Source organism: Protopterus annectens, chromosome 2.part2, assembly GCF_019279795.1.
Source record: "Protopterus annectens isolate FY-2018-M chromosome 2.part2, PAN1.0, whole genome shotgun sequence".
Lineage (NCBI taxonomy): Eukaryota > Metazoa > Chordata > Ceratodontiformes > Protopteridae > Protopterus > Protopterus annectens.
This window is the reverse complement of record NC_056730.1, coordinates 929,549,507-929,561,839: the sequence shown is the minus strand read 5'-3', so window position 1 is coordinate 929,561,839 and position 12,333 is coordinate 929,549,507. Positions and strand designations below refer to the sequence as shown.

The 12,333-nt window shown below is 35.9% G+C and overlaps 1 protein-coding gene across 8 annotated transcripts in view; it reads right to left on the bottom strand.

Annotated features, from left to right (window-relative positions):
- ATG10 (autophagy related 10) overlaps window positions 1–12,333 on the bottom strand; it is an 861,182-nt gene that overhangs the window by 707,310 nt on the left and 141,539 nt on the right. The gene's annotated exons all lie outside the window — the stretch shown is intronic.

Here is a 12,333-nt window from a genome sequence, read left to right as displayed (position 1 = left end):
CAGTTAAATTATTTAAACAAAAAAATGACTTTTTAAAAGTGCAGGCAGTCAAGTAAGTACAATATGTGAAAAAAACAAGCTTTTGAATCACAATAAATGCTGAAAAATCAGCATTTAGGCGGAAAACAGTTAAGTACAGCAAGAAAGTACAGAAAACTGATACTTAATCACTCCAAAGTCTCTCTTCTAAGCTAGAAGGCTTGTAACAGTTTAAGGCTTTCTAGTGCTTCCCAGTAGGTTAGTTACAGGAAAGATGGTAAACAAGTGCAGATGTGGTCTTTTAAACCAGAAAGTTGAAAGAGACGGACAAACTGTCCAAATGGTCACTAAACTACAATTTCTGGGCCAAGAACCACTCCTCTTGTGGTAGACAGGCTACCTAGTGCTTACCACTCCCACTGATAAGCTAGAAGGCTTTCCTCCAACACAGAAAGGCTTGCGGGGCTCAGAAGCTTACCAACAGTCCTGGATACAGCAACTCTGTATCTGGACTAGGCTAGTTACAGGAAAGGTGGGAAACGAGCAAAAGTGCGGCTTTTAAACCAGAAAGTTGAAAGAGATGGAAAAAAAAACTGCTCAAACAGCCAATAGCTACAATTTCTGGGCCAGGGACCACTCCTCTTATGGTAGATAGGCTACCTAATGCTTACCACTCCCACTGATAAGCTAGAAGGCTTCCCTCCAACACGGAAAGGCTTGGGGGCTCAGAAGCTAACAAAGAGTCCTGGATACAGCAAATCTGTAACTGGACTAGACTAGTAACAGGAAAGGCAGGAAAACAAGTGCAAACACAGACTTATAAATCAGAAGGTTGAAAGAGATGGAAAAGCTTCCCAAACGGCCAGTAAACTATAATTTCTGGGCCAGAAACCACTCCTCCTGTGGTAGATAGGTTACTTAGTGCTTACCACTCCCACTGATAAGCTAGAAGGCTTCTCTCTAACACAGAAGGGCTTGGGGGGCTCAGAAGCTTACCAACAGTCCTGGATACAGCAAATCTGTACCTGGACTACACTAGTTACAGGAAAGGCGGGGACCAAATGCAAACATGGGCTTTTAAACCAGAAAGTAGAAAGAGATGGAAAAACTGCCGAAATGGCCAATGAACTACAATTTCTGGGCCTAAACCCACTCTTCCCGTGGTAGATAGGCTACCTAGTGCTTACTATTCCCACTGATAAGCTAGAAGGCTTCCCTCCAACACAAAAAGGCTTGGGGGGGCTAAGAAGCTTACCAACAGTCCTGGATACAGCAAATCTGTATCTGGACTAGACTAGTTACAGGAAAGGCAGGAAACAAGCTTAGAAATTGTTTTTTTTTTTTTTACAGCAAAGCAGCTAAAACAGCAGTAAATACAATTCAAATTGCAGTGCAGGCTAGCACACTTGATTGTGTAGTAATATTACGGCAAATACAGTTTAAATAAATGCAATTAAATTAACAAATGACTAAAAAACAAGTGCAGAAGGCAGTAAATTAGAAGGCTACTAACAAGCAGTAATAAGCACAGAGTAAGAGCGACTGAACAGATAACAGCACTCACAACAGCAACTAAGACAGGTACAGTAAGAGCAGCTGAATAAGATATGTATAGATTTTATTTATTTATTTTTTTTCCTGCTATCCTTTCTGCCTTTTCCACGTCCCCCTTAATTATAACAAAAATGTCATCCAAATATCTTGTATAGTATTTTACACCTTCCATGACTATCCTATTATTCAATATAAATTTGTTCTCCCAGTAGGCCATGACAGCATTAGCAAAACTGGCACCACAAGGGGACCCCATGGTCACTCCTTTTCTTTGTAAATAATATTTTCCATTAAACATGAAATAGTTGTTTTTAAGCATAATATCTAGAAACTCTTCTACTAACCTCAAATCATTCCCAGGCATACCATTCTCTATTAAAAGGTCAATCACCCAAACAATACCTTCTTGGTGGGGTATAACTGTAAACAAGTCCTTTGCGTTCACAGTTAAGAAGTTGAAATCCTTATTAAATTCTTGTCTATTCATGTCCTCCAAAAAGGACCATGAATCCTTACATATTTGTTTTTCCTTAATAATGTATTTTTAATATAGTTGTCTACAACTTAAGCGCAGGTGTAAGCAAATGAGTTCCTCCCATCAATGATAGGTCTCATAGGTGGGTCTTGTATATTTCTATGTATTTTTGGTGTCCCAAATATGACAGGGGTAATGGGCGATTCCCATTGTCAAAAAGTGAAAGTGCAACATCTATTTGTCCAGTAATAAACATATCCCTAATGAACCCTTTAACCCTACCATACGCTCCATTGAGTTAATTGAGAGTAATTTCTTCAGAAGTGTCTGTATTTAAAATTGTAACCATCCTGTTGTACAGGGCTGAACTCAGAAGGTGGATGAGCTACACCAACATGTACTAGACTTTCTAACAGTCCTAACGTTTTACATAAGTTTCCTGCAACAAGTTCAGGAAGACCTACCACTTTTGGGACTAACCATAAGGCAGTTAATAACCAAACAGGTCTTCCCTCGCCTAATTATAATTAGCAAGGTGGTCTTCCCACCAGCAGCAGTAAGGTTGGTAGTGAGCAACCAAAGAAATCTATTGGGGTTTGCTCAAATGAGAAGGAGAGGCCATGAGGAGCATAAAAAGACATTTAATACAGAAAGCAGTCCAGAAAAATACACAGCCACAATAAAACACCAATGTCTGTCCATTATAACAAACATATTAAAATATATAAAACCTTATGTAACATGCTATTATAATGAAAATAAATAATGGTTAAAACCTGTAAAAGATATAGATTAATATGTACATTATATTATAAATATAAAAACCACAGCGATCTAACAGTAATAACGCAAGCTTATCATAATGTGAACATGAAAAGGAAAATTATTCAAAGGATATATAATAAATTAAAAAAATACTGTATTATTCTTGTACTATATAGACACCCCATCCATCATTGGAATACCTAAAGTCCACAAAAATCTGGATAGTCCCCCCTTAGACCTATTATTGCAGCCAATGGCTCCAAGACTCACGCCATGGCTAAATATGTAGATTCTAAGCTAAAAACTATATGGATGGGGCAGGAGGATATTCTTAAGGATTCATGGGATTTTTTAAAATCTGTAGAGCTAAAGGATTACAACACAAACATTATTTTTGTCACTAATGATATAGTGGACTTGTTCTCTGTGATACCCCACCAGATAGGAATAGACTGGATGGAAGAGGCTCTACTAGATAGTAACAAGTTTACAAACAGAGATCTTCGAGTAGTTATGGAAATGATAGACATGGTTCTCAATAACAACTTTATACATTTTGAGGGGGAGTTTTTTAATAAGGTCAGAGGAGTAGCTATAGGGGCAAGTTGTGCCCCCAGTTATGCTAACCTTGTTTTGAAAACATGGGAAAAGAAATATATTAGTAACTTCCCCTACAGTAAATGTTGGTGCCTATACAAAAGATACCTAGACGATTTATGTATCTTTTGGCTAGACACAAAGGAGAAGTTGAATGAGTTCCTGGAATATATTAATATTACTACAAACTTTTTAAGGTTTACTTATAACATATCTACAGAAGAAGTAAATTTCTTGGATGTCACTATACAGAAAGATGACACTAATAATAGATTTACTTCTACTATTTTTAGAAATAATACATTTTCCAACTTGTATCTATTTTACTAGTGCCCATCTATATAAGCAAAAAAGAGCTATTGTAAAAGGTCAGTTTGTTCACATTTCCAGAATGGTATCTGAAGATATGAAATTTTTAGAAGAATGTGAAGTTCTACATAATATGTTTTGGATAGACATTACCCATCCACATTAAGTGATGAAGTAATCATGAAAGTTTGGGAAGGGAGGAATTCAAGATTTAGCCCGAATGAGGAATACAAATATATAGTGAGCATCAAGCAGTTGAGACAGAAATGTTTCATGAAAATAATGAGAATTTTAAAAGTTCATTTATTCTGAATTCTAATAGTGACACAGCCCTCATTAGGAATGTTATTACAAAACACTGGAATATATTTGCGGAGTTATCTGATCTGGAGAATATTTTTAAGCAACCATTGATTTTTACATACAGAAAGGATAAGAATATGAAAAATATTTTAGAAAGTGTCACTCAGAAAAACAAGGAAAGTACAAATTTAAAAATAGGCACATATAAATGCGGTAGGTGCCCCCAATGTGTATACATTAAAAATGGAGAGGAAAACCTACCTTAGGAGCAGAGATAGATTCCTGTGTGGAAAAAGTTTTTCGAATTGTGAAAGTAAGGGGGTTATATATTTGGCTGAATGTAAATCCTGTCCTTCATTCTAAGTCAAGAAGACGGAAAGAATGCTTAAGAAAAGAATATATGAGCATACATAGGATATCCGTAGGAAGGATCCACGGAATGTTCTGTATAAACACACCACCACTTGTATAAATGCCAGTTTTACCTTTTTTGTCCTAGAGGAAGTGCCATTAGATATTACAAGGGGGTAGTGGGAGACAAAAATTGAATACAGAGAATTATTCTGGCAACTAGTGCTGGAAGCATATACACCACCAGGTCTTAATGGCCAAGTCTCCCTAGCCCCTGTATTAAAAATGAGGGCTGCTAGACTAATTTCATATGGTCTCTATATAGTACAAGAATAATAAGATATTTTATTTAATTTATTATATATCCATTGAATAATTTTCCTTTTCAAGTCCACATTAGGATACGCTTGCTTTATTACTGTTAGATCTCTGTGGTTTTTATATTTATAATATAATGTACATATTAATCTACATCTTTTACAGGTTTTAACCATTATTTATTTTCATTATAATAGCATGTTACATATGGTTTTATATATTTTAATATGTTTGTTATAATGGACAGACATTGGTGTTTTATTGTGGCTGCGTATTTTACTGGACTGCTTTCTGCATTAAACATCTTTTTATGCTCCTCATGGCCTCTCTTCCTCATATGAGCAACCTCTGGTGAATGGGGAAGTTTCCATTTGCTTTGCTCCTCATTTTTGTAAATGATGATTGCTAATTGCAGAAGTTCAAGAAACTGTTGGGTGAGCTCACAACACTCGATAATAGTATGCGTAACAGTCTGGATTTCATGAGGTACAAATTCGAATACACACAGATCTTGGAAAGCATTGATCAACTATTAATTAAGATGAAAGAAAATAAAATTAAAAAATTAGAAAGGAACCAAAAGGAATATTCGGAAGGTAGGGCCTTCCTGCCTCCCCTACTCCTAAATAAACAGGATGGTATAAGCCCTCATATGTTTGGCCTAATAATAGAGCAGAATCCAGTTCAGTGAATGAGAATGATGCGCCCCCTATGAGTGACGACAAGCAAGAAGTTGAGAATCAAGTTAGACGCAGTGAACGTCTTAAGAGTACAATATACACAAGCAGCCACAAATGCAATGAATGCTTCTAGTTCATTCAGAATGCACTATCGGGGAATCAGAAGAACAGGAGGAATTTCAGAAACAAGCAGAGGAGATGATACCCGACCATGGGGATGATTTTATACGTGAAAATAGTCGGAATGGCCCGAGTACTGTAACGAACACACAAGGTGACTTTAATGTGTTTAATTACACAAACTATACATTTGAATGTGAACCTATTGATATCTTATTTTATTTTTTATTTAACATTTGTTGACCGGGAAACTCCGACTAGGTTCCACAGATCCTGTTTTCAGCAGAGGCCTGGGGAGAAATGCTCCAGACGCATGTCTTTAGAATGTGGGAGGAAAGCGGAGTGCCTGGTGGAAACCCACGCAAATGCAGGGAAAACATGCAAACTACACACAGAAGGCACCCCAGCCGAGAATCGAACCAGAGAACCTCTTGCTGTGAGGCAAAAGTGATAACCGCTGCGCCGCCCAGTATATATACTATATCTTAGTAAAAGGTCTTACTTTTCTGCCCACAGTAAGCACTAGTATACCAAATTTATTAATGGATTTTAAACTATATTTATGGAAGTTTAATTTACAAATGTTATTTGGAGGTAATGATTATGTAGCAAGAAATGCTTTTTCCATTGCTAGTACGTTCAACTCCCCAATGCATTCAATCAGAATTACATTTGAAAAAATGTGAGAGACTGATTTTAAGGAATATATTCCCCTGAATAGAAACAGGGAAAGGTGTAAGTATGACCTAACAGAAGAGGAAATGTTTGTGTTGAATAACCTGAATTCTATGAATATAAGGGTCATGAAACCCAATAAGGGAGAGGGGCTAGTTTTCATGGAAAAACATGAATATGTGAACAGGATGGTTAAAATTTTAAATACAGACACTTATGAAGAAATTACTCTGAATGAACTCCATGGAGCATATCGTAGGGTTAAAGAGTTCATTAGGGATATGTTTATTACTGGACAAATAGATGTTACACTTTCACTTTTTGACAGTCGAATCACCCATTATCACTGTCATGTTTGGGACACCAAAAATACATAAAAATATACAAGACCCATCTATGAAACCTATCATTGATGGGAGGAACTCAGTTACTTACACCTGCGATAAAGTTGTAGACAACTATATAAAAAAATATATTAGTAAGGAAAAACAAATATGTAAGGATTCATGGTCCTTTTTGGAGGACATGAACAGACAAGAAGTTAATAAAGATTTCAACTTCTTAACTGTGAACGCAAAGGACTTGTATTCGGTTATACCCCACCAAGAAGGTACTGATTGGGTGATTGAATTTTTAATGGAAAATGGTATGCCTGGGAATGATTTGAGGTTAGTAGAAGAGTTATTAAATATTATACTTAAAAACAACTATTTCGTGTTTGATGGAAAATATTATTTACAAAGAAAAGGAGTGGCCATGGGCTTCCCCTTGTGGTGGCAGTTTTGCTAATGCTGTCATGGCCTTCTGGGAGAACAAATTTATATTGCATAGTACGATAGTCATGGAAAGTGTAAAATACCACACACGATATTTGGATGACATTTTTGTTATAATTAAGGGGGATGTGGAAAAGGCAGAAAGGATAGCAGGAAGTAATGAATCAAAGTACACAATTTCTAGAATTCACCTATACTTTTAACAACACAAAAAAGGCATATTTAGATGTGGAATTTTCAAAAGATTCATTGAATCTATGTTATGTATCAAAAATACATAGAAGACAATCCTACTCAAATTCATTTCTGCATTTTTCAAGTGGACACCCTATGTATCAAAAGAAATCTGTAGTGAAGGGTCAGCTAGTAAGAGCTGCTAGGATGAACACTCTGGACATGGACTTCCAAGTGGAATGTCATAAACTTAAGAACGTGTTCCTTAAAAGAGGGTACCCTAACTTTCTTCTGGAAGAATTAATAAATGAAGTTATGAACAAGAGACAGAATGGGCATTTCCTACCTATATTGAGGAGAACTTTAATTACTGAAATTGCCAGTAGTCCCCAAGTACTGCTTAACAGTAGGGAAGAGAAAAAATATGAAATGAGCTTCATAACTACTTTTAACAATGAAGCCGGATTAATTATTAGAATTCTGAAGAAAAATTGGGTGACCCTTTTGGAAAATATAGAATATAGAAATAAATTAGGATTAACACCAAGAATAATTTATAGAAAAGGATTAAATTTAAAAATTACATTAGAAAGGCAAATAAAAACAAAAGAAAAAACAACAGGAATGTTTAGATGTGAAGCATGCCCATATTGTAAGCATACAGATATAGGGGTTAACTTTTGGATTAATAATAGACCTTTCAAAACTAATGGGAAATACAACTGTAATTCAAAGAATATTGTCTACTGTGGTAAATATAATAACTGTGATGGATTCTATATAGACAAAACAGAACGTAAATTGAGAGAAAGAGTTTATGAACACCTGTACAGTACAAGGAAAGGAAAGGACAATAATGCACTAACCAAACATGTACACGAGAATCCCGGGCATACATTCAAGTTCAGAATTATTTACCAGGTGAAAATGAATGAACTGGGGGGGGGGGGGTAATGTTAGTCTTTTATTGGAAAAACAGGAATTATAATGGCAGCTCTGTTTGAATGCTTATTGCTTCTCAGGGCTAAATGACCAGTGCTCCACAGCCTGTTTACTTAAATTAAAAACTATTACAAGAAACAACACATTTCATTATGTTTGTGTCTTTCGGCTTTTCCCAGTTAGGGGTCGCCACAGTGGAACTCCGGTCCGCTAATGATTGGTAGTTGATTTTTACATGCCGAGTTACCAGCCCTGACGCACAAACTTCAACGAAGATACGCCCATTCACACATGTCTCCACGCAGAAGACGCTTTAGCTGAGAATCGAACCAGACAGCTTCTTACTGTGAGGAGACAATGCTACCGCAGCACCACTACCGTGGAACACATTTCATTATTGTAGTCATACTTATTTTATATGCATATATATATATATATATATATATATATATATATATATATATCTAAAATTAACCGCACTCAAAAAATAATGAACAAAGAGAAGAAATTTTAACTAAGAAATGAACTTCGTGACAATAACAGCATTCAAAAAATAGTAAATCACACCAACAACTTTTGTAGTACTTTAGCGCTTTCGTCTTATTTATTATCAAGACTTCTTCAGAAAGACATGTTTCATAACTGTGAAACATGTCTTTCTGAAGAAGTCTTGATAATAAATAAGATGAAAGCGCTAAAGTACTACAAGAGTTGTTGGTGTGATTTACTATTTTTTGAATGCTGTTATTGTCACAGTTCATTTTTAGTTTATATATATATATATATATATATATATATATATATATATATATACATACAAAAAAGAAAATCCAAAAACAAGGATAGTGAAGTAAATTAAGACAATTGTCACAGCCTCAAAAGCACTCAGCAACCACGCCAAGCTTTGGAAGAGATTCCATTTATTCACTAAGAACTAAGCGCTTTCACCAAATCAATGGCTTCCTCAGAGTCAGTGTTACAAATAAATGACACACATTATATATCTTCAGTATACATTACATCACCTAATTATCCAATAAATTAATTACTTAATTGAATGCAATTAGACTTAATAGACAACATAACATTCTCACTGCTCTCCAAAAATCCAACATTTTGTATCCCATCTTAAAATAACATTTGTTGGACTAAAAATAAAAATAAATATAAAAACATGAACATATATTAAATGTATGTATATTTACCATGTATTACATTTGTTTAAAATTGGTAAAGCCAGAAGTGTTGTCAGGATATTTATTTATACCTGGAAAATTGCTGCTCTGGTCGAGTTGCCAAACCAGTTCTTTACTTAATAAACTTCTTCCATTCACCCTACAACCAATAAATGTTTATCCAAAATATGTATAACCTTTAAATACAAAACTAATTAGTGAATAGAGATTTTTTCATTTTCCTGTTTCTTGTTTCACTGCAGTACCTATCCACAGGTTTATTATATAATGCTGGCTTTGAATTTCAAGACAGGCTTTGAGGTACTTTGAAAATATGGTCGTTGATGCCAGGGAACCTAGTGGCATTGAGTCTCAACTGCCACTTCGTCTCCAATAAGGCAACCTTATTACTAATATCCCCTCCGTGTTCTAACAAAACCCTGTCAATGATAAAGTCCTTACAATTCCCACTATGGGTGTAAAGGCAAGATGAAGTGGGTGAGTGGTCTTTGTTGTCAAATCCAAGACAGAATACAGAATACTGAGAGCAATCTACTACTAATATCTAATTATTATTTCTGGCTTACAGAATGACATCACACACATCTGGTCATTTGACTATTTCCTGCACTATCCCCAATCATTAGAAGCAGTCAGGATTTGACACCTATGTGTTAATAATACACACACACAACAACATTGCTCAGACCTGGTGCAGCTGCTGGAAGTCTTAAAACCATAAAATATTTCCCTTCTTCCTACAGGAGTTAATAAACCATACTTCTTAAAGACATTGCATCTCTGACTTCATTCAAAACTGAGATAATATCTTTATCGGCTAAACCCAGTAGTTTAATTTCTTACTATTTTTGAATTTTGAGATTAACCTCTTCTCTTCCAGTATCCACGGTTACAATATATACATTTAAAGAGTTAAAGTAATGCACGTACATGTATTTGCTTTCCAGCAGGATACACTGTTAATACATTTTAACACAAGCAGCTTCACAAATACATTTCCAACACAAGCATTTGTACAAATCAGTTTGATATACAAATGACATACAATTCTTTACAAATTTTCAGCTAGCTGTGCTGGCATATGTTACACATCCAGTGCCCTAGTTTTCCTGGCATGCCTGACAGTACCTCCCATCATTACAGCTGCCAAAAAAGAAATTACTAGAAAATGGAAATCAGACTCTAAACCAACTGTATTCCCGCCCAACACACACACTCTCCTGGGAATATTACAGCTATTCAGGGATTAACACTGTATGCCCCAATACCATGAATAGGTTATGCTGAAAACAATTTTCAGCACATCTGGAGTTTACCCTTCTTCCCAGTGTTGTGCAACCCTGGAAATAGTATGTATAGGTTAGTGAGGTAAGGAAGGTGGCCCTGTTCAAAAGAGGTTTTGTATCAAGTTCATCGAAAGTAGTTTTCAGCTTAACATGTCTCGTGTACTGGGATTCCAAGTAACTTCATTCATGAAGACATCACCCTACCCTCCCTTTCTTAAATATAGTAACTCAATGGTCACACAACAGTGAGGAAAAATGTTGTAAAGCAGACTGACACAATTGGCCAGACTGCCAAAAATACAGTATAATAAAAGATTACTACTGAAACACAGCTCAACCAAGTGTAAGACAACCCACTGCAAGCCAATTAAGGAATCTAAGAAGACATTAAATGGGACTTGTGGTGACTGAAGGTATGCAGGGTTCATTAACTTTTGTTACTTTCCCTACTAGGTTCTTCTCTTTGCTAAACTCATATGTGAGCATGCAAGGAGATGGAAGAAATGATGATCTGAGCATACTGGTGATGTGTCCTGTCATCTTAATCATGCAGGTAAGAACTGTTAGCACTACATATTAAAGATTAAAGAAGTGTTTCATTCTGTCTACCTCTTGTTTAAAAAAAACTTTGACATGATCAAAACTACATCCCTTTTAACTTTAATAACAATCTAAGCTGGTGTCTCACCCCGTATATTACAATTAACTCATTCAGGCCTACAGCACCTTTTTGTATACTTCCAGTTAACACACACACACAGCTCCTTATGGCAAACACACCTTTCTTGGGATTGACTTTTTAACTTGGTGATTTACCAGCTTATAATAGGCAGGATTAGAAAGAGCAAGGATTTGTTAATAAATTGACACTAAGATTGTTATGGTCTTAAGGGGAGAGCAGCAGTTTCACTCACTGCACCACTGCCACCTAGTGGAAAACAAGTTCTATAACATCATGGACCTGTTGAAAGTATCTCCAGCCAACCAAGCACAAACTGCTTTACTCTGTAGCAAAGGATTTGGTTAATCTTTAAGCATGCATACAACACTTGTCCCAGCACTAATGACCTCTGCTTTGGTACAGGATGACTACTCTTGCCAAGGGAAAGGTTTAGGAAAAAAATGATGGTCTTTTACTGGCAGTTTCTTGCCCTAACTACTAGCCTAAAAGAGAAGGATGCCTTAAGATAAATCCCCACTAGTAATAGCTATGTCGAGAAAATTAATGCTATCCTTTTCCCAATGGGAGGTAAATTTGAAAAAGGGTAATTAGCCCACAGGGGTGGGATGCTAATAGTTGGCAAGTCCTGAAGAAAAAAAATAATTTTGATATTATCTGGCTTACAGAAACAGATTTCCAAGAAAATTAACATAAAAAAATTATGTAGGTTAGGATGTAGTGATGTAGTTAGTGGCTTTCTCTTATGGGACATTGAAGGAGAAGGGGTGTGAATTCTACTCAACAAGACCTTTCAGGCCATTCTGCAAAACAAGACTTTAAAGACAGGGAAAATGTACTTGCTAGAAGAGTGTATGGGGGGGGGGGGGTCAGGTTAGCCAGAGAGCCTGAAAAATCAGGGTACATTTCATAGGTCATTACTGATAACAGGGTGTATAAGCATGTAGTAGACAGGTTGTATAATCATGTAGTAGATTGTTCTATTGGTTATTATGTGCGATTCTTATCAATTTATCACCTAATCTTAAAAATGCACCCATGATCAAAAGGTATTTAAAACATGAAAACTGCACTTGGTAATTTAAGACACTGGTAACATAAAATATCTAAGCACTTAAGGGTCGGCACGCATGGGTGTTAAAAACTTCAAAACA